A 21,241-nucleotide genomic window follows, 5' to 3' on the forward strand; every position below is an offset into this window, starting at 1 on the left:
CTCTGCCTTCCTTGTCAGTCCTCAAACTTAGTATGGCATATAAGCCTCAGGAATAAGATCATCTCAGGATACTTGTGTCTTCCATTGTGGGAAGCAGTGCTTTATTTATATACCGGATTATGCAGAGGAGTACATTTTTAATTTTTTCTGCAACCCTAATATATATTTTGTCTTGCAGGATCTTTACTAAAGGTTTCCTCCTCTTCCTCCAGGGCAATGGTTTTGTGCCTGTTGCTTTGTTTCTACCTGTTTCCCAGAAGCATTAGATGTTTTATGGACACTGGAAGTCAGAGGGTTTGTTACCCCATCCTAGCACATTAAAATTTTTCCTTTGTAGGATGCAGGGATCACACAAGAAGTGGTATTTTGCTAACATCTCTTTGGGCAACTGATCACCACTGTATACGTTCACAACTTATGGTCTTATCTCCTATCTCTTTCTCTTATCTTTCTCATAAGCTCCAAGTGAATGCCCATAGAAAAGAGTTTATGAGTGACTGCCATCTTCCCTTTTCTCTGGAGCGAGGAGGGTTCCAGCAATTTTAAAATGACACCTGAACCCATATTTGACTTTTAAGAATTTGTCAAAGTACTAGCTGATTTATTTATATTCAACTGTGTGGTTTTTCCGTCTTTTCTTGTTCATTGTTCCTCTAATCATGAAAATGATTACGTATCTCATCTCTGTGGAGTGACTATCACTGTGGAATTTGGTTTAGCTGTGTACCTTGTTTCATACTTTGTGACTTGAACTTTCTGACATGCTAAAAAATATGACTTCCTAGATAATCTGATGTTTTCTCATTGTTAATATGCATCAACATTGTCTTGCTGAGCATATTCTAAGTGAAAACACAGGGCCTAGTGTCAGGATTTTATATTTTTGGCATCTAGTACATAGCAAATGATCAGTCTACTGATTACTATAAAATTGAATGTGGGTGGCAGGAAAATTCACACAGACCCATGCACACACATTGTAGCATAGATACAAAACACACCCTTATTTATACAAATATATTTTAAAGAATGGATCTTAAATTTGGTGAGACAAGCAGAGGAAGAATTCTGAAGATTGTTTGTTAAATATCCATTTTATTTATAAGCAGATGATAATTTTCTTAAATATCACTTTCCCAATATATTGTCAAAATTAATGCAATTAAGTATTACAAAATGTTGCAGGTTAAAATATATTATGCTTAATCCTTCATATCTTTTATTTTTACATACTTATATAGTATAATTTTAAGGATATAAACTTGTACCGTAACATTCCTTTTGTGCATTTCCTAAGTATTTTTATTGTTTTAAAATAATATTCAAAAGAAAATGCTGATATGTTATGGCTCCTCTGAAAACAATAATAGGGATAACCAGTAGAAGAGACAGAAAGGGTCTATATTCTTTTATTTCATTCTCTTATCATAAGATACCAATCTCAGAGTATATATTTTACTATATTTTATTCTCATAAAGACAAATGTGCAGCATTGAGAAGAAAATAAAATTTAGATAACTTAGTAAGTCAATCATTGTTGTTTCAAGTTCATACAAATTAAATAATAAACATGAGCTTTTGACAGAAAAGTAAGATATATACCAACTAAGACATTTAAACTCAAAAATCAGGTTGACTGTCTATGAAAGTATATTCAAAACCTATGGTCTTTGACTAGCAGAAGCTTTGCAGTGACTCGTGCTGAGCAGTAGTCTTTCCACTGACTATATAAATTATTAAAAAGATTATTATAGTTAAGTTTAGAGAGGTTCTAGTTAATGATGGAAAAAATCAGCGTTAGTAATACATCAATCATTGAATTCAGGTCTTTATTTCTTTACTAAATCATTATACTGAAAGATTGCATTTGTTACATATTAAGATAATATGCTTCAGTGTTTGATAGTATAATGACAAACCTAATAGAGAATAAGAAGTCAAGCAATTATCACTACAAATCCCAGTATAATTTTAATTTTCATGCCGGAAATGTAGAGCAATAAATAAATAAGATAGATAAGTAGATACGTTGACAGAAAAAAAGTATCTTTAATTGACCCTTACGTCTTAGTCACTTTTGCATAAATACTACACCAATTTCAAGTATTTTATATTGTTCTCATAAAATATTAAAACTTTATTTTTAAAAAATATTGCATATAATTATTTATTTCAAACTGATAAGAAAAATTTCTAGATAGATTTTATCCCCTGTGAAAGCTTTAACTACAAGGGACTCGCTTTGCTACTCAAACCAAATAAAAGCAACTTATTAATTATGTTATAAAAAATTATTTTTTAAATATGGGTAATTTAATTTTAAAAGTCATAGCTTTGAATATGGAATCACTATATTTCTTCTAATATTCCATTTATTTTACTTTTATAACATTATCTGACTAAACTGCCTGATGTTCAGTGCTTTTAAAATGCCACTATAAAGTCACCGGATGAAACCAGTTGTCACGGCTAACCGTTTGAATATTAAGGAGAAATATTGGAAAAAAACCAAAAAATATAAAACATCACCCCTCCATCCCCGTATTTTCCAAATCCTTCTGCAGTTCATTTAAATACCTGCTATTATATTCATTATTTGGAGAATCTTGGTATAGCCAAAGGGAAAACATGTACATGTCCATATTTTTATTTGCTAAAAGAACTTGGGGGTCAGTTTCTTCTGTGCCAGCATTATATATTGCCAGGCTCATTCAATTGGGGGTTCATTGTCTTCCATAATTCCCTCTCTTTTAAAAACAAGTTGGTGTACTTATATAGATGATCTATGAAAGAGAATGCTGGCCACGAGGCCTCACACACAGGAAGCACAATTGTTCTGAATGAGTGAGTAAGCTGGGAATATTTAATTATTACAGAACACTCATGATTAGCAAAGACACAACAGATTATCAGGCGTAAGGAAAAGGATTTTGGAATGAGGCTGAGGGAAAATTTGTCAAAAGCGGAGAGCTAACTAAGCAGCAAAGAAAGAAAGAGCTGCGTAGTGAAAGAGTTTAGTTTTTTAAAAAGAAGGAATAGCAGAAAAACCACTATATATAAGTACAGGGAAAATAATGTGTCCCTCAGCAAAAGTATGTATTGATCTGAATTCAAATATAGAGGTACACATAAATTTTGATACCTTATTTATTTTGTTTTGTAAGTGAATAAGCTTATAAACCACATATTCTTGTTTCAGAAGTTAAAGCTCAATAAGACAGACATAGTAAAATAACCAAACTAATTTTTCTTAGTGAGTATAACTTAAACATTTCAAATATATGTTAGTGTAATTACGGCCTCCACATTTGGTAGTATAGATTTAATGTCCAGTGACCTTTTATTTCTGCGAGTGTGGAGAAATAGGGGTTTAAATTGTCAATGATATCAAATGTTACAATTCAGTTTCAACTCATTTGTAAAACTATAAGGTCGTATTACATGCTATTATTATCTAACAATTTATTTCTTTGGCTCCATTAAAGCAATTATATTTTGTCCTTCTGAAGAGTGGAAAAATTCATCTCTCTATATGTAGAAGCCTCCTTTGCAGTCTTCCATATTCTTGCAGATGATACATAATTAGTTATAAGAAAAGGGAAACCCATAGATAGCAAAATAAAGTTGTCATAAATTAACTAGTTTCATCTTGCACCACTACAGAGACCACTGATATAAACATATTTTCCTCTTTTTTTTAATGCGAAGTATAAACTTATGGTAAGATTAAATGAAGTGAATTGCCCAGAAGGTCAATATCAGTGTTTAGTTTATGAGATGATTGAAGATCAATTGATTTATGTCAACAATTGGAGGTAAATAGTTCCTTTGTAACTTTATTCAAAAGACAAATAATATATGGTGATTATTATAAAAACTTGAAATTTCAAGTAAGCTGAAGAATTGAGAAAAATTGAATGAAAAGTTACTGGAATAGGGTACATGACAAAAATAAGACTTTTCTCCTTTATTCTACCCTCTTAATATATAGCTTTTTGGTTTGATGTTTGTTTGTTTGTTTGGTTTTAGACAGAGTCTGGCTCTGTCACCCAGACTGGAGTGCAGTGGTGTGATCTCAGTGCACTGAAACCTCCACCTCCCAAGTTCAAGTGATTCTGTTTGTCAGCAGACTGAGTAGCTGGGATTACAGGCATGTGTAACAGAGATGGGGTTTTGCATTGTTGGCCAGGCTGGTCTCGAACTCTTGGTCTCTAGTGATCCACCAACGTCAGCCTCCCAAAATGCTGGGATTTCAGGCATGAGCCACCATTTCCAGACACATACAGTTTTTTTAAATGATAAATTAATTAATTGTAGACAAATTCAGTTTGAGGTAATGGAGGTAATTATTAAGAACTCTTCGTTGAGAAAGATGTTTGAAAAATATTAGTGCAGAGCTGGTGTTTAAAGATATTTAAATAATTGTATTCACTTTACTGTCATCAAAGAAAGCTAAATATCATTTATTGTTTATTCCTTTCTATCTATGCAAGAGTGCTTGATGTTCTGTGAACATACCAGAAATGATACTAATTTAAAGCCTTTGTGCTTGCTATTCTGCCAACTTTGGCTGTTATTCCTCAGGATAGTTGTCTGACAAGTTCCCTCATGGTATTCCATTGTTTGCTCATATGTTTCTTACTAAATGAAGTATACAGTAATCATTATTATAAAATTCTATGTAACACTTTCAGAATGGCAGTGTGAGCAGCTCCATGGACCTTCTCCCCAGCCAAACAATGATAACTTATAAAAAATATTTTAAAAGACAAGCTTTTAAAGTCTCTGGAAATTGTCTTATGTGCTATATACCTAAATGAGTACAGTAAGTGGAGAAACATTTATTGCAGAACATCTAATACATCTTAATAAAAACTGTAAAAGCCTATACCATTTGAACCAAGATACACTTTCTCTCTACTTCCCAGATTACTGTAATAGAAACATGTGGAACAGAAGATCATAAGGTCCCTCTCCGATTAACACCTAGTTCTATTCCAGAAAAGAGTACCTGAAATATGCAGGGATTCCTTCCTGCAACCATCCTACATATAGGACAGACCACAACCTTAGGGATGGAAAATTGAGAATATTAGGACTTCATAACCTTTCTTCCAGGTTTCTTATAGAACAGAGGTTCCATGCTAGGAAAAGCAAGCCAAGAAAGTCAGATACTATTACTCCCATCCAGTACCTCAATTATAAAGAAAGGTGTTACTTTAAGACAAGTGGTTGCTGTTCCTTTTCCTGGGTCTGGAGACTGGAAGAGAGAGAAGATGCAGTCCATAATTACAGAAAATTCTATTGCTGTCCTTTCAGGAACTGACTTCCTTAGGAAAAGAGTTTGGTTAAGTTCAAGTCTTTTTTTTTTTTTGGTGGTGGTGGTGGGGGGACAGACTCTCGCATTGTCACCCAGCCTGGAGTGCAGTGACACGATCTTGGCTCACTGAAACCTCCACCTCCCGGGTTCAAGCGATTCTCCTGCCTCAGCCTCCTGAGTAGCTGGGACTACAGGCGCCCACCACCATGCCTGGCTAATTTTTGTATTTTTAGTAGAGATAGGGTTTCACCATATTGGCCAGGCTGGTCTAGAACTCCTGACCTTGTGATCCACCTGCCTCGGCCTCCCAAAATGCTGGGATTTCAGGTGTGAGCCACTGCACCTGGTTCAAGTTCAAGTCTTATAGTACTGTTGAAAACAATAGCTATGTTGGTAGTAAGCAATTAACAGGAGGCTCATAGCTCCATGGGACAAACAATTGAAACCATATGCCATCAATCTTGAAATTTAATTAAAAAACAGAGAAAACAACAACTAGAAGAGCCCCTTTGAGACTGAAACATTCAAAGATTACCCTCAACTACTATCTCTGCAAAGGAGTTCAGATTTAATCGTATCAGAATATAAAGTGACTTACGACTGTATGATTCCATTTTCAAACTCCTATAAAGAAATGGCCGAGACTGGGTAATTTATAAAGAAAAAGGTTTTAACTGACTCACAGTTCTGCATGGCTAGAGGGGCCTCAGGAAACTTACAATTATGGTGGAAGGCGAAAGGGAAGAAAGCACATTCTACACAAGAAGGCAGGAGAGAGAGAGATCAGGAGAAACTGCCATTTGTATACCCTCAGATTTCCTGAGAACTCCCTGACTTTTATGAGAACAGCATGGGGGAAACCACCCCCATGATTCAATCATGTGTCACCAGGTCCCTCCCTTGACATGTAGGGATTACAAGTTGGGTAAAAATTCAAGATGAGATTTGGGTGGGGACACAGCCAGACCATATCACTTCCCCCAGGTCCCTCCCAAATCTCATGTTCTCACATTTCAAAATGCAATCATGCCTTCCCAACAGTTCTCCAAAGTTTTAACTCATTCCAACTTTAACCCAAAAGTCCAACCAAAGTCTCATCTGAGACAAGGCAAGTCCTTTAAACTTATGAGCCTGTGATATCAAAAACAAGTTATTTACATCCAAGATACAATGAGAGTACAGGCATTGGGTAAATCTTCCTGTTCCAAATGGGATAAACTGGCCAAAACAAAGGGGCTACATGCCCCATGCAAGTCTAAAACTCAATAGGGCAGTGATTAAATCTTGAAGCTTTGAAATAATCTTCTTTGACTCCATGTCTTAAATCCAGAGCGCACTGATGCAAGGGGTGGGTTCCTAAGGCCTCGGGCAGCTCCAACTATGTGGCTTTGCAGTGTGCAGTCCTCATGGCTGCTTTTAGAGGCTGGTGTTGAGTGCTTCTGGCTTTTCCAAGGGCCCAGTGTAACCTGTTGGTGGATCTAACTTTCTGGGTTCTGGAAGAGAGAGGCCCTCTTTTCACATCTCCACTAGGCAATGCCCCAGTGAGGACACTGTGTGTGGGCCCCAACCCCCTATTTCCCTCCCACACTGTCCTAGTTGAGGTTCTCCATGAGGGCTCCATCCCTGCAGCAGATATTCAGACATTTCCATACATCCTGTGAAATTTAGGAAGAGGTTCCCAAAGCTCAACTCTTGTCTTCTGTGCACCTGTAGGCCCAACACCATGTGGAAGCCACCAAGGCTTAGGGCTTCCACTCTCTCAGGCACTAGCCTAAGTTGTACTGTGGACCTTTTTAGCCACGGCTGGAGCTGGAGCAGCTGGGATGCAGGGCACCAAGCCCCAAGGCTGCACAGAGCAACAGGGTCCTAAGCTTGGCCCACAAAACCATATTTTTCTTCTAGGCCTCTGGGCCTGTGATGGGAGAGGCTGCCATGAAGATCTCTGATATGCTGTGGATACATTTACTACATTGTCATGGTGATTAACACTCAGCTCCTTGTTGCTTATGCAAATTTCTGCAGTTGGCTTGAATTTCTCCCCAGCAAATGGGATTTTCTTTTATACCACATAGTCAGGCTACAAATTTTCAAACCTTTATGCTCTGCTTCCCTTTTAAACATAAATTCCAATTTCAGGCCATCTCTCTGAAGTTCAAACTTACACCAATCTCTAGGGTAGGGGCAAAATGCTGCTAGTCTCTTTGCTAAAGCATAGCAAGAGTAACTTTTGTTCCAGTTCCCAATGAGTTCCTCATCTCTGTCAGAAACCACCTCAGCCTGGACTTCATTGTTCATATCACTATCAGCATTTTGGTCAAAACCATTCAAGAAGCCTCTAGGAAGTTCCAAGCTTTCCCACATCTTCCTTTCTTCTTCTGAGCCCTCCAAACTGTTCCAACCTCTGCCCGTTACCCAGTTCCAAAGTTGCTTTCACATTTTCAGGTTTTCTTTGTAGCAGTACCACACTGCCCTGGTACCAATTATCTGTATTAGTTTATTTTCACACTGCTATAAAGAAATGCCTGAGACTGGGTAATTTATAAAAGAAAGAGGTTTACTTCACTGCAATTTGTGCATGGCTGGTGAGGCCTCATTACAATTATGGCGGAAGGTGAAGCGGAATAGGCACCTTCTTCACAAAGTGACAGGAGAAAGAGAGAGAAAGCATGGGAAACTGTCATTTTAAAACCATTAGACCTCCTGAGAACTCCCTGACTATCACAAAAACAGGATGGAGAAAACTGCCCCATGATCCAGTCACTTTCCACCAGTTTCCTCACTCAACACATGGAGAATACAATTCAAATTACAATTTGAGAGGAAATTTGGGTGAGGACACAGTCAAACCATATCAATGCCATAAGGCATTGTTAAAGAAAAAAATATATATATATATAGCAAGCAACCAGTAATTCATAGAGGTGAATAGCTACACTTATTAATAACAGAAGCAGACAGTTAACAGGAAGATCAGGGAAAGAGACAAAGAACCTTGGGGAAACCACTGTCATCCCCAAATAGCTGCGCATACACTCAGGACTGTAACATTGGAGAAGCAATATTGGAGACTGCAAATTGTGGAAGTAATCTACATCATTAAAGCAGTCCAGTCAAGTTGCCAAACATATAAGCAAGCAAAAAATAACAGAAAAAGTCCCAAGGTCAGTGGGTCAGTATATACAGTTGTTATTACAAATTGTCTAAAATGTCATAATAATTATGAGACATTCATAAAAATAGGAGAGTGTAACCCATAAATGGACAAAAGCATGCAACAGAAATTGCCTTACAGAAGGCCAACATGTTGGATTGAGCAGACAAGACATAAAAGCCACTATTATTAAGCTAAAAAAACTAAAAGATATTAGGTATATAATGGTATTTTTGGTTCAATAATGTATATATAAATATAACATATTTTGACAAAAGCAGCACAAGGGAGGTAGGTGTGAGTACAAATGCATTGGAATGAGAAAATGCCACCAGATGGTAACTTCACACCACATCCACAAAAATGAAGAGAACCAGGGATAGTAAATAAGAAGGTTAATACAAGGAACTAAAAAAAAAAAAAAAACTATTTGATTTTATTTCTTTTCCAATCTCCTTTAAAAATTCTAGTAAAAATAGTAATAAGGTATTATTGGGTTTTTAAAATATATAGATGTAATATATAAAAATAATAGTGCAATAAAGGAGGTGAGGGAATATAAGTATACAGGAGTAGCATTCACATATCTCACTGAAATTAGGTAAGTATGAGTCTAAAGTGGATTTTGATGATATTAGGTATATAAGCCCATTATATTACCATTAAGGAAATGACTAAAAAACTGTAGCAAAGAAGTCATTAAACAGAATTAAAATGTAACATTAAAAATATTTATTCAGTGCAGAAACAAAAGTCTATAAAAGATGTACAAAATAACAAAATACATTAGATATTTCTAAAACAACAAATAAAATAGCAGATGCAAATAAAACTATATCAATAATTAATTATGAATGAACTAAAAGGTCCAATTAAAAGATAGAGCAGTCAAATTTAATAAAAATATAAAACTAATTATATGCTACATATGCAAGACACACTCCAAAGATATGAAAAGGTTGAAAATAAATGGATAGAACAAAACATGTCATGCAAACTGCAACTGTAAGAAAGCAAACCATGTATCAGACAAAATAGAATTAAACTAGAAACTGTTACTTGAAAAAACGGGGAACATTGCAGAATGATGAAAATAACAATCCATGAGGAAGATATGGAAACAAAAATATATACACCTAACCACAGAGCCCTAAAATAGAAGCAAAAACTGAAATAATTGAAGGGAGAAATAGACGATTCAGAAACAATAGTTGGAGACTTTAATACTCCACCTCCAAAACTTGATGGAACAACTACACAGAAATGAACAAAGAAGTAGAAGACGTAAATAACACAATAAACAAACTAAGGCTTACAGACATTACAGGACATTCTGCAGAAAGAGCACAAAACAAAACAACAACAAAAAAAGAATACACTTTCTCCTCAAGTACACATGGAATATTTTCTAGGATGCATCGCATAATAGAACATAAAAAAAGCATTTGTACATTTTACATTAGTAAAATCATACAGATCTTCTCTGACAACAGAACAATGAAATTAGAATTCAGTAACATAAAGAGGTTTGGGAAATTCACAAATTTGTAAGAATTAAATACTGCACTCATAAACACCATCCCTATGGTCAAAGAATAAATCACAAGCAATACTGGAAAATTAATTGACATGAATGAAAACAGAAACACAACACACTTATAGGATGGAGCTGCAGCAGTGCTTTGAGAGAAATGTATAGCTATAAATGACTATTTTGTTTTTTGTTTGTTTGTTTGTTTTTGAGATGGAGTCTTGCTCTGTTGCCCAGGTTGGAGGGCAGTCACACTATCTTGGCTCACTGCAGCCTCTGTCTCCCAGGTTCAAGTGATACTCCTGCCTCAGCCTCCTAAGTACCTGGGACTACAGGCATGCACCACCACACCTGGCTGATTTTTGTATTTTTAGTAGAGATGGGGTTTCACCATGTTGGCCAGCCTGGTCTCGACTGGTGATCTGCCCGCCTTGGCCTCCTAAAGTGCTGGGATTACAGGAATGAGCCACTGCACCCAACCATAAATAACTATTTTTAAGAAAGAAAATCTCAAATTAATAACCAAACCTTCTACACTAAATGCTGGAAAATAAAGAGCAAACTAAAAAAAAAAAAAGTTTAGAATGAAAATGAATGAAATAGAGAATATAGAAACAAAATAAATAAAACCAAAGTTGTTTCTGTTAAGGGATTCTTTTTCTATAAAGGACACATGTTTACCTAGACTGTTCACAATACAGAAGACTCAAAAAATTCAGGAAGGGAGAAGGGACATTCCTTTTGACTAAGAAAGAGCAAAAAATTAGTTTTCAAAAGAGTACTATGAGCAAGACAATATGCCTAGATGAGATGCACAAATTCCTAGGATGCAAATTACCACTACTGACTTGGGAAAATATTGATTATAGGAATAAACGTATAACAGTTAAAGAGAATAAATTAATATTATCCCACACAGAAAAACTCAGTCTCAGGTGGCTTCACTGGTGTATGTAACCAAATTAAAAAAAAATGGGGACTGAGTACCAACTTTTCATAAAACCTTCAAAATATAAGAGAGTGCCTCATCAATTTAGCATCCAAATATCAATTAATGTAATTATCATGTAAATACATATTTATATGAAATAAACCTAAAAGGTACATGATCATCTCAATAGATACAGAGATGACATTTTTAAAAAATCCAGTATCATTTCATGATAAAACCATTGGTATGTTCATGGATTAAAATGCTTAATATGTTTATAATGGTTATAATTCCTAAATTGATCTAAAGATTCATAGATATTTGAGCTGGTTTTTGAAGCAGTTTTTTTGGGAGGAGGAGTCTATCGAATGTGTATATGTTTAACATTTATACGTTAACATTTACGTTCAGTTGATTTTTACAAGACCGTCAATACAATTCACTTGGAATAAAGTTTTTTCAGAAACCTCTTTCTATCACCATACACAAAAAATAACCTAGTCATAAACTTAAATATAAAAGAGCTAAAATTATAAAACTCTTGGATGAAAACACAAGGATAAACCTCAGAGACCTGGGTTTAGGCAAACCTTCTTAGATATGATACTAAAAATAAGCGCAACAAGAGATACAGAGAAAAATTGGACTGCATTAAAGTGAATAAAAAAGGTTTTGCTTAAAAGGATATTATTAAGAAGGTGAAAAGCAAATCACAGAATGGGAAATAATATTTGCAAATTACATTTATATAAGGGACTTGTAACCAGGACATACAAGATCATTTAGAATTCTGTGATGAAAAGGCATCCTAATTTTTTAAAAGTGAAAAGTATCTGAATGCACATTTTCCACACGATGTTTGCAAATTGGTAATGAAAACCTAAAATGATGCTTCATCTCCTTAGCCATTATGAAATTGTAACTCAAAATCAAAATGAGATACTATTTCACATAAACTAGGATGTGCATAACAAAAAAGGACAGAAGGTATTAAGGCTTGGAAAGGAGGTGAAGAAATTGAAATGCTTATAGATTACGCTTGGGAATATAAAATGGCACAACCATTTTTGAAAATATTTGGCAGTCCCTCAAAAACGTAAAGCTATCATATGACCCAGCAATTCTGCTCCTGTGTATATATCCCAGAGAAGTAAAAATGTATGTCCACACTAAAACTTGCATGTACAACAATGTTTATAGCAGAATTATAGGCAGAGAAAAATTGGAAATAGAGCAAATGTCTGTTAACTGGCAATTTATCAAATAAAATACAATAAATCCACAATGGCATATTCATCAACAAAATGGAATGGGTTACTGGTACATGATAAAATGTGCATGAACCTTTAAAACATACCACTACATAAAAGAAGCCACAAAAGACCACATATAGCATGAATTTATTTATATGAAATGTGTGGAATTACAAATAAATACAGAAAATAGATTACTGTTACATAGAGCTGGGTGTGTTTGGAGGGAAATAAGGAGTGACTGCTAAAGAGTATGCAGTCTCTTCTGTGTGAGGCAATGTTGTAAACTTGATTGTGGTGATATTTTACAACTCTGTGAATATACTAGGAAACAATCTTATACTTTAAATAAGTTAATTTTATGGTATTGTGAATTGCATCTCAATAAAGCTGTCTAAAAAATAATTTAAAAATACCACTCAACCTTGGAAACCTGTCTTATATCCATCAATTCCACTTATATTTACCTGTTTTTTTTAACTTAAAAAGATCTGATGTATTAAATAAAGTACTTATTTAGATTACAGACTTATTTTTCCTTAGTCATGATTTAACTCTTGTGGGGCAGGAATTTTTCATTCTCCTTTTTTCATTGATATTGTTGCAGGAATCAAGGGACAGGAGAGACCAATGGGTGGGACAGGAGGATTTATTTAGGTGCGCACCAGCCCAGCAGATTAACATCCAAAGCCTGAGTCACGAACAAAGACAGGGCTTGACTTTTATACATGCATTCAAAAGGGGGTTGGGCAGCTTGATGGCGCTAAACCTGTAGGGCTGGCAAGCAAATTTACAGAAGCAGAACAAAAGCAGTTTGTTAAACAGTGACAGGTTTTGCAACTTAGGCATATCTTGTGACCTTGCTGTGCCACCCAGAAGGGGAAAGACAGGAACTTACAAAACTTGCAAAAACAATTATGAGAATGGTAAGGGTGAAAGGGGAAGCTGAAAGAGGAGAAAAACTTGTTTTTCTCATCCTTGCTCTGAGATGGGAGGGAGAGGCTCTGGAACCCATCCCTTAAGGGCTCTGGCTCTGCAGATAGTGCTATCAAAGCCCTGCCAGAGCCATGCCTATTGCTGGGCCTTGGAGTGAGTCAGCCTAGTACAAGAAAACTTGTTTTTCTTTTTTCTTTTTTTTTGAGACGGAGTCTCGCTCTGTCCCCAGGCTGGAGCGCAGTGGTGTGATCTCGACTCACTGCAAGCTCTGCCTCCCAGGTTCACACCGTTCTCCTGCCTGAGCCTCCTGAGTAGCTGGGACTACAGGTGTCTGCCACCACACCCAGTTAATTTCTTTTTTTTTTTTTTTTTGTATTTTTAGTAGAGACTGGGTTTCACCATGTTAGCCAGGATGGTCTTGATCTCCTGACCTCGTGATCTGCCCACCTCGGCCTCCCAAAGTACTGGGATTATAGGTGTGAGCCATTGTGCCTGGCCAACTTGTTTTTCTTTATATTTTCTGCTTCAATATTTTTTAAGAACATATAAAAAAGCTATTATACTGTAGAAAGTTATACACATATGTGTATGTGTGTTAGTGTATCTTGCATAACTCTATATACTGTGGAGGGAGGAGAGAGAGAGAGATGGGAAGGAGAGAAGGAGGATGATATGCTAACAGTTGTGGTGTTTGGGATAGAAGAGTTGTAAGTGTTCTATTGCAGCTGTTTTGTAGAGTTGAAACCATTTCAAAGTGAACAAAATATTATAATGGCAATACAATGATTGAATGTGTGTTTGAATGAAATACAATGCATGATGGAGTGCAGAAATGGGAGTGAAAATAAACAACAGAATATGAGGAGTGCCCATGTTTATGAAAAAAAGTTGGAAAAGTAATATGAAATTACACAAACAAGAATATTTATCAAAATAGAAGACTGCAAGATATTTTCCCCAGAACATGAAAGTAATGAAAGTTATAGAATCTTACTGAGATTTCATATGAAATATTGACAGATGATAACCTTGATAATGTTAATCTGTATTTCTATTTTTTCACTTGATCCCTCCATGTGTTTTACAGGTATGGATCTAGGGAAAAAAAATAAGGAAAATTCTTTAATACTTCATCAGAATAGAGATATATCTGACAATAGCTCATGAAAACCAGTGCAATTGTGTAGTATTTCTCATTCCAAAAAGAGTATGACATGTGGTATACAGGGAAGCTTTAATAAAATAGATGATTTATCTCCTTTCATCATGTCATTTATTAATTAGTTTTCAGAAATGAGATATTGGAGTTTCTTCACACCTTTAAAAAGCACAGAAGCAGAGATAATGTCCTTTTCCTTTTCTACCCTTGATGAACTCCAAGTCAGTCTTTAATATTTAACCAGTATTTATTTTTCTAAGATTTTCCTGGTTCAGTCTGACTGAGTTCTCCATGTTCTGCTCTGCTGCATGTCTCTGTACCTGTAATGTAGCACAGATTGGATTGAAGTGACAATATTCCCATACTTCACTGCAAGTTTCTTAAAGATAGATAACAGGGATAAGCTCAGACATTAGAATACGGCTGATGCATAGTAAGCGTTGAAAGCTTGAGGAGTGAATGAGTAAATAGAAAATGAATATCTAACACACTGCTCCATTCATGGTCTTTGAATCAATACAACATGTTGACTGATCCTAAATTGATTTCAATTATGAGCAAATAAGGCTCAAAAGAGAGACAGCAGCACTGTTAACTCTCTACTTCTCACATTAAATAGCTTTCTTGTTCCGTAAGTGAGAATATACATGGTACGCTGACCTTCTTGAAAAAAAAAAAGAAAAAAAACACTACAATATGTTAGTTTGATTTGTGGTTTTGTCTCTTGCTCAAAAACTGATATTCAATGTCTGACACAGAATAAGGAGAGTATGGGGTCAGAAAAATTGAGATGCTTGTATTTTTGCTTCCCAACTAAGGAATGCAATGTTCTAGAAAAAGATGAAAGAACAATGTAATAAATATTTATTTGGCCAAAAATATATAATGTTAATAATTAAATCTAACCCCAGTTAAGTTTTTTTATAAATCATTATTAGTTAAATATAAAATAGAAGAATATTTAAACTTCAAGTGACTGATGGTAATATTTTTATAACTATTTCAATTAAATACTACTCTATTATACTTTATATAATTGTTTTACGACTCAGAAAGTTCTGTAGATGTGTGTGTAAAGCATTTTATTTATAATTATAATATTTGTAATACCTGCATTTATGAAACAACATTTCATCTGGGGAGAATCTTGAGTATGCAGTTCTCTAATGCAGTCTACATTAATATGTGATAAATGTTAAAAGTCAAACAGTAATATATAATGTTGTTTCTCAGATATACTGTGGTTGAATTAAAAATATCATCATCTTAAACTGCATAGGACCCATCAAAATTAAGAAAACAAAAATTTTCAGAGGGGGAGGAGGATAACAATAAAAGTAGTTAGCGAATTAGACAAAATTTCTAATGCTATATGCATGGACAATTATTCTATTAGTTTTTACTATAAAATTTTTATTTTTATTAGTAAAAGTTTTAAGTATTACTTGCTTAAAATATGATCATGTAGTAAGAAAAACAAAAAAGCAAAGAAAAAGATTCAATAATCAGAGCTAATAAGAATGCTCAATATGAGGAGCAATTGTGAGATCAAAACATTTAAACAATTTTTAAACACTAGTTTTAAAAGTACTCCACGCTATAACATGAAATATGTTTTTGAAATTTGAGTGATTTTTACAACATCCAAGTACATTTTCAAAGAAGATAAATATGTGGGTACATACCTCCCATTAATCAGGACATATTAAAAATAAAACAAGTTTTACAGAGTGTTATTTTCATTTCTAGATTTTATATTATTCATTAAAGCCACAGACAATTCATAAGAGAAGAAATACAATGTTTTACAGAATTAATGTTATATAATTTTGCTAAACATATTATATAACAGTGTTCCTATTTGTATTTTCACTATTGAAGCGCTAATTGAAGCTATATTGTAATAGAGTATAGGATAATTGATTTTCTGTGCAGATGAATGTCTTATATTATTATAGGATTGTAGATTACAAGAATATACACATTTGCCAAAACTATCAAAATAAATGCTCAACGTGTGTATATTTCACTGTATGCAATGATGCCTTAATTTTTAAAAGTCAAAAAACACGGAGCACATGTCAGAAGTTGCTGCTTATTTACTCAAAAGATCATACATGAAATTCAGTGATAACAAGTTCCCAAAACTAAATTATGAAGGCAGGAGTAATAGATTTCTTATATAGAGTAAATCCCAATTCTCCTGCTTTGTACCAGAGTTCAAAAATTAAGGTTTCATTTACCAACAATGTGCCTGTATTGATTCTGTAAATTTCTCTTCGTATATAAATAATTAGGTCCCTGATGATAATGCACTTTCTATTAAATTGAACCTAATATTTTAAGAGTAACAATACATTGTAAATTATTAGAAATACACTTAATTAGAGTTAGGATATACATGACTTTAAACTCAAAATGATATTTTTACAATAATAAAGTATAAATGAATTTTTAAATGTCTTCACTTTCACATCTGCTCTATTTAAAGCCACTAGTGAAAACTCCTGGATGCAAGATGAAATATGACAATATGATATTAAATTCGAATATGAGATACAGTAAAACCATTTTTAGTTTTTTAAGATTGTTACATTAGGTGTCAAAACAATACCAGCAAAATTTTAAAATAAAGAGCAATGTAGATCAAACATGATAAATTGCCTTCCAAAAGAGAATGCTAAAAAAATAGAAAATAAATTCACTATGAAAATAAAATGCACATTTAAACAGAAAAGATTGTCTGCATAGCCCAACTTTATGTGATCTCTGTAATTTCACATATCATGACTTATAGATGGCATATGATATTTGACATAGGAAGAATTTGAAATGAAGAATCCAATCTAGAAAGTAATATTGTAAGAAAACATAAGCAGGCCGGGCGCGGTGGCTCACGCCTGTATTCCCAGCACTTTGGGAGGCCGAGGGGGGCGGATCACGAGGTCAGGAGATCGAGACCACGGTGAAACCCCATCTCTACTAACAATACAAAAAATTAGCCGGGCGCAGTGGCGGGCGCCTGTAGTCCCAGCTACTCGGGAGGCTGAGGCAGGAGAATGGCGTGAACCCGGGAGGCGGAGCTTGCAGTGAGCCGAGATTGCACCACTGCACTCCAGCCTGGGCGACAGAGCGAGACTCCGTCTCAAAAAAAAAAAAATAAATAAAAATAAAACATAAGCAAACTGCTTGCTGAGCCAAGGTATTTTATTTCCTAATAATTAAAATAAAAATTATACTACGATTTTGTATTTTCAAAAAATTTGCATGGATACATAGTAGGTATACATGTTTATGGGTTTCATGAGTTTATTTGATACAGGAATACAATGTATAATAATCAAATCAGAGTAAATGGGGAATACAGCACCTCAAGCATTTATCCTTTGTGTTACAAACAATCTAATTATATTCCTTTAGTTATTTTTAAATGTACAATAAATTATTGTTGACCATAGATACCCTATTTTGCTATCAAACACTAGATCTTAGTCATTCTATCTAATTATAATTTTGTACCTGTTAACCATTCTCCCCACCTTCACCAACTACCCTTCCCAGCCTCTGGTAACCATCATTCTACTCTTTATCTCCATGAGTGTAATTGTTTTAATTTTTAGATTCTATACATAAGTGAGAACATGCAAAATTTGTCTTCCTGTGCCTAGCTTATTTCACTTAACATAATGACCTCCAGTTCCATCCATGTGGTTTCAAATGACAGAATCTGTTTTTTATGGATGGATAGTATTCATCACGTATGTGCACCATATGTTCTTTGTCCATATGTCTGTTGATGGATATTTACATTGCTTCCAAATCAGCTACTGTGAATAGTGCTGCAATAAACATGGGAGTGCAGATATCTCTTTGATATATTGATTCCCTTTCTTTTGGGTGTGTTACCCACCAGTGAGATTGCTGGATCATGTGATAGTTCTATTTTTAGTTTTTGAGGAACCTCCAAATTGTTCTCCATAGTTGTTGTACTAGTTTACATTCCCACCAACACTGTATGATGGTTCTCATTTTCCACATCCTCACCCACATTTGTTACTGCCAATCTTTTGGATAAAAGCCATTTTAACTAGGGTGAGATGATATCTCATTGTGGTTTTGATTTGCATTTCTCTAATGATTAATGATATTCAGCACCTTTTCACATACATCTTTGCCATTTATATGCTTCTTTGAGAAATATCTGTTCATATCTTTCACCAATTTAAATAATTATAAATTATTATATTTTACATACTGAGCTTTTAAAGCTTCTTATATACTCTGGCTATTAATCCCTTGTCAGATAGGTACTTTGCAAATATTTCCTTTCATTCTGTGTTTGTTTTGTTGTTGTTTCCTTTGCTGTGCAGAAGCTTTTTAACTTGATGTGATCCTATTTGTCCTTACTTGCTTTGGTTGCCAGTGCTTGTGAGGTATTACTCAAGAAAACTTTGCCCAGTCCAAGGTTCTGGAGAGTTTCTCCGGTTTTATTTTAGTAGTGTCATAGTTTGAGGTCTTAAATGTAAGTATTCAATCCATTTAATTTGATTTTTGAAAAAGGCGAGACACAGTCTATTTTCATCCTTTTGCATATGGATAAACAGCTTTCCCAGCAAGATTAATTGAAGAGACTGTCCTTTCCCCAATGTACGTTCATGGCATCTTCACTGAAAATTAGTTTACTGTAGATTTATGGATTTATTTCTGGGTTCTCAATTCTGTTTCAATGGTCTATGTGTCTCTTTTTATGCCAATACCATGATGTTTTCGTTATTATAGCTCTGTAGTATAACTTGAAGTCAGGTAATGTGATGTCTACAGCTTTGTTCTTTTTGCTTAGGATCGATTTGGCTATTCTATCTTTTGTGCTTCTATATAAATATTAAGATTTTTTTATATTACTGTGAAGAATGTAATTGGTATTTTTACAGGGATTGCATTGAATCTGCAGACTGCTTTTGGTAGAATGAACTTATTAACAACACTGATTCTTCCAATTCATGAACATGGAATATCTTTCCAATTTTTTGTCCCCTTCAATTTTTTGTCTCAATGTTTTCTAGTTTTCATTGTAGAGCTCTTTCACTTCATTGCTTAAGTTTATTCCTAGTATTTTAGTTTATTTGTAGCTATATAAATGAAAAAAATTGATTTATTTTTCAGATTGTTTGCTGTTGGCATATAGAAATGTTATTCATTTTGGTAAATTGATTTTTCATCCTGCAGCTTTACTGAATGTTTATCAGTTCTAATAGTTTTTTTACGGCATGCTTAGGTTTTCCCAAATATAAGGATAACTTGACTTCTCCTTTTCCAATTTGGAAGCCATTTATTTCTTTCTCTTGTCTGACTGCTCTAGCTAGAACTTTCATTACTACATTGAATAACAGTGGCAAAAGTGGGCATTCTTGCCAAGTTCCAAGTCTTAGAGGAAAGGCTTTCAGTTTTCCCCTTTCAATATGACACTACCTGTGGGTCTGTCGTATATGGTTTTTATTGTGTTATGTTCCTTCTCTATTCGTTTTTTTGAGGATTTTTATCATGAACTTCTGTTAAATTTTATCAAACGCTTTTTCAGCACCAATTGAAATGATCACATGGTTTTAGTCCTTCATTCTGTTGACATAATGTATCACAGTGATTTGCATATGTAAGCCATCCTTGCATCTGTGGAATAAATCCTACTTGGTCAAGATGAATTATCTTTTTATTGTGTTTTTGAATTCAAGTTGGTAGTGTTTTGCTAGAGATTTTTGCATCAATGTTCATCAAGGACATTGGCCTGTAGTTTTCTTGTCCTGATGTGTCTTTGTTTGGTTTTGTTATCAGAGTAATAGTGGTTTCATAGAATAAGTTTGAAAGTATTCCCTCCTCCTCTATTTTTCAGAATAGTTTTGAGTAGGATTGGTTTCAATTATTTAAATATCTGGTAAAATTTAGCAGTGAAGTAATTGGATTCCTGGCTTTACTTTGCTGGAAAACTTTTTATTATGACTTTAATCAATTTGGTGTTTCTGAAAGAAGAAGGATTGGTGGAGGCTTCTATTTGGCCATCTTTGTCTCTTCTTCCTGCGACTTAGTATTTTAATTAGCAAATGTAGATAAATTAGAATAAAGTAAAATTTACTTTTTGGTCAAATGTTTAAAAAGGTCAATTTAAATTAGTGGACAATTTAAATCATAAAGCTTTTGAAGGCATGTAATTTATATAAAATATAAAAAAAAATTTCTTTTGATCAGTAAATTGTTATTTACTTAAATTCTGAGAATATTTATTTTATATTTATGTATTTAACTAATATCATTGATAACTTATAATAGCTAAATATATTGAATGAATGATTAAGTAGATGTTTGAAATATGAAAATGCTTGCATTTTGTTGAGTAGTTGATGAGGATTAACCTCTGTGATTAGTTAAATATGTTTGTATTTTTTGATCGGTATCACCATTTACTTCTAGGCAGGTTGTTTTATTCCTTAGATACTCTTTTTGATTACATAAGATAAAGAATAGCAATATATATTTCAAAAGGCTGATAAAAATATCAAATAAAAGATGTAATGTTTCTAGGCAAGTGCGTGGCTCATGGTAGTAGATTAATTAATGCAATTATCTTTAACATTACTATTTATTCAAAACTGTGTGACAATCCTTGAAAACACTACCATTCTAATCTTTAAATATGGCAAATATAAAATAATTTGTCTTGAATATTGTATATAGTGTTTAGTTAAACATGAATTAAATGAACACACAAATACAATATAGACAATATATTAAGCCATAAAAAATGCCAGTCAACATAAGAATCTATATGTAGCATTTGCACACTGGAATTATGTTTCTTCAAATATGTTTATGAGTTAGTAGAGTTACTTTATTAAAAATGGGGTTAAAAAACATGAGATTATGTCATATGATTTAATATCAATGTTTGCATTTCAATAGTGACGTGG

This window comes from Gorilla gorilla, chromosome 14 (assembly GCF_029281585.2).
Source record: "Gorilla gorilla gorilla isolate KB3781 chromosome 14, NHGRI_mGorGor1-v2.1_pri, whole genome shotgun sequence".
Classification (NCBI taxonomy): domain Eukaryota; kingdom Metazoa; phylum Chordata; class Mammalia; order Primates; family Hominidae; genus Gorilla; species Gorilla gorilla.